General features: G+C 33.5%; 1 non-coding gene across 1 annotated transcript; it reads left to right on the top strand.

Annotated features, from left to right (window-relative positions):
- Positions 1 to 2401: 2401 nt before the first annotated feature.
- Positions 2402 to 2493, top strand: LOC131033103 (small nucleolar RNA snoR31/Z110/Z27). The gene has a single exon (XR_009103563.2). It is a non-coding gene; the product is annotated as a small nucleolar RNA snoR31/Z110/Z27 (small nucleolar RNA).
- The last annotated feature ends 656 nt before the right edge of the window (positions 2494 to 3149 follow it).

Consider the following 3149-nt stretch of genomic DNA (forward strand, 5'->3'; position numbering starts at 1 on the left):
TGAAAAAAGAAAAAGTAATTAATTATTATATATTGAAAAAAAAAATAACAAACATCAAATGTTGCAATATATATTTTGAAAGATGTGTATAAAAAAGTAAAATTAACTACTTGTTCCTTCACCAATAAAATATTATAGTTTTAGAACTAATTGTTTAAAGTAAAACTATCATGAACAAATTTAAAAATAATGATTTAAAATAAAACTGCTGTTAGAACATTAATTACTTCACTTATAAAATATTACAAACCTAAACTAAAAATAAAATACTGATACATGATATTCCTTTGCTATTAAAAATTAAAAATACTCTATGAAAAAGCTTCATCTAAAAATAGTTGTCTAAAAGTAAAACTGGGGTGTGGAAGATTGCATCAATTATGACTTTAAATTGGGGAGGTTCCATTAATTGGGTTCATCGAGCTTGATTTTATGGGGGAGATTGCATTGTTTAATTTGGAAAGGATTTGAAGCTCTGGCACAATTGATTTTTTCTCCGTCACTCTTTGCGTTGTACATAATTTTGCAAATGGCGGCATCGTTGATCAATGACCTTGAAGCACGACTGGATGAAACGGAGTTGATGAATAAAGTTACCCTTAAAAAACTAGTGAAGATTGAATTGATTTTATTTCTGTCATTCCTCATCGCTTTCTGTATAGTTGTGAAATTTGCAGTTAACGATTACTACAAACACCCTGAGAAAAGCATTGCTTTTAACATATTAATGCTTGGAATTCTTGTGGGTCTACTTGCTTTCTTCGAATTTTTCATGTACCTTGTGAGTGAAGCGTCCTTCCAGACAAAGAACCTTATTTTGTTCAGCAAGGTGCATCTTTGCATTGTAACAGTCATCTTTCTATTCAGTTTCCTCGGAGCAATTGATTTGATGATACGGCCCCAACAAATATATGTTGCAAATTGTGCTTCTGCAGGGGCTGTGGCAATAGAGTGTCTCATTCTTTATGGTATTGTTTCACTGTCCTAACTCTCTTACTTCTCTTCTTATCCACATGTATAATTTTCAAAAACAGAATTTATTAGCAGAGTTAACTGCTGTTAGCTCCCTCTATGGTGGCTTTGTTTTGTTTCTTAAGTAAAGGCTGTGATCTCTATTTAAATTCAACCTCTTTGTAATTTCTATATACTGCAATAAAGATAACAGGGACTGCATAAAAACAGAGCACCCTGCTCTTAAGAACAGAGTAGTGTATTGTCATCTAGATTCATGAAATTTTCAATTATTTATTGTGCCAATTAGAGGGGATCTGTAAGTGAATATATTTATTGCTGTTATTTTGTTTTATTGCTCAGTGCAGAACATGCCCCAAAACTTTACGCTTAACAGACCTAGCGTCACACATTAGTGTAGACTGATCGGAGCGTTTGTCACGGTTTCTTATGAAAAATTATTTCTGCAAGACAGCTTCTTGTGCTCAAGTGTATTCAAAATTTCACATTCAATTCAGGCACTTATTATAACTTGCTATATGAATTCCACTCACACTCACCGACCGTGATCCCATGAACTGTTGGCCTTTTATAATTGGGGATACAGTCCTTAATTATTAAGGGTTTGGTAGCCCCTTAAAATAAGCGGTTTTCCATCATAACATGTTATCTGCAAGTGTATTATTAATGATTCTTAGACAATTTTCTATCTTGCAAGCTTAGTTTTACAATTTATCAGATTGCCAATGTTAATCTTTGCTAGTTCGTAGTTTTTCGATACACTTTGATAGATTTTTTAGTTTGTCTCTCTGGAAAGGGAAGCATCATTTTATCTGTGTTGTTTGATCTTGACCATATTATTTAGGCTAGTGGATTCTCTGGACATCTTTTTAATTTTTCCGATTCTTAGGAAATTGAAAAGTTCTAAACTGAAACGCAAGCCATTGGCAGAAATCTCATGGAGAAATCTGTAGGTCTGATTATTCAGGTCTAGCTGCCCTATGATACAGCCGTAATTTGGCAGTTCAAGAATCAAATTTCTTGTAGGTTAAGATATCTTATAGAGGGTGGATAGCAATGAGATGTTGAAGTCTTGCAGCAGGTGTATATACTTTTTCTGAGTGCTCTGCTGATGCAAAGCAGGATCTATTATGAATCAACATTTTAGAGTGAAATTGTTGCAGACGCATTTATATTGATAGGTACAGGAAAGCAAGTAGTAGATCCATTGTAGGAGGCGTGCCCACCTTGAGGCCAGATTACGTGGTAGCGATGAATGCAGAGAGGAAAGCACAAGACCCCTGTGCTGTCTCTAATCGAGTCCGATATTTCTTTGGGATTGTATGAAAGAATTAATTACCCCGTTCTGGTCAACGATTATGATGAATGTTTTTTTGTATTGTGTTGATTTTTTTTTATTTATTTATTTATATTTTTTTTTTTGGCTCATTTCATCAAATGAGGAAATGAAACATTATCTTAGGATACCTTCTTACATAGCTTCAGAGCTGTGAATGAGAGATACTTGAATCTGATGATGAATGATTTTCTACGATGAATTTGTCTTTTCAGGATATGATATGACTCGTTGGAATTTACAGATATGTCGGTCTTTGTAGGGTGTGCTTATTCGGTTCATCCAATGAAGAAACAGAACATTATTTTCGGACACCTTCTTACAGAGCCTCAAAATTTTGAATGAGAGATACTCAAATCTGATGATGAATGGTTTTTCTTTTTAGATTATGATATTCTTATGTTGGAATTCACAGATATGTCAGTGTTTGTAGATTGTGCTTATTCGGTTCATCAAATGTAGAAACAGAATATACTAGTTTTTGTAGAGTGCTTACAGATAGTTCATTAAATGAGAAAATGTAATACTATCTTAAGACACGTCCTTACGCAAACCTAAAGCTGTGGATGAGAGATACTTAAATCTGATGACAAACAATCTTTTTATAATGTTATATGGAATCTGGATCTTTTAGCTATCCGTGCATAAAATTGTTGCCTTACAGAAGAATTTGGTCAAATGCTGTAGTTGCAATTACCCTGTTAGACATGCATGCAAAAAGGGGAAAGCATAAACAAGGGAGTGGCTGTTTGACAAAATGCTTTAAAAAATGTAATCTCATGGAATGCCATGATTATAGGATATGCATAATGTGGTATTATAGACTGGGATAAATATTTTA

The sequence above is a fragment of the Cryptomeria japonica genome, chromosome 10, assembly GCF_030272615.1.
Source record: "Cryptomeria japonica chromosome 10, Sugi_1.0, whole genome shotgun sequence".
In the NCBI taxonomy this organism is placed as follows: Eukaryota; Viridiplantae; Streptophyta; class Pinopsida; order Cupressales; family Cupressaceae; genus Cryptomeria; species Cryptomeria japonica.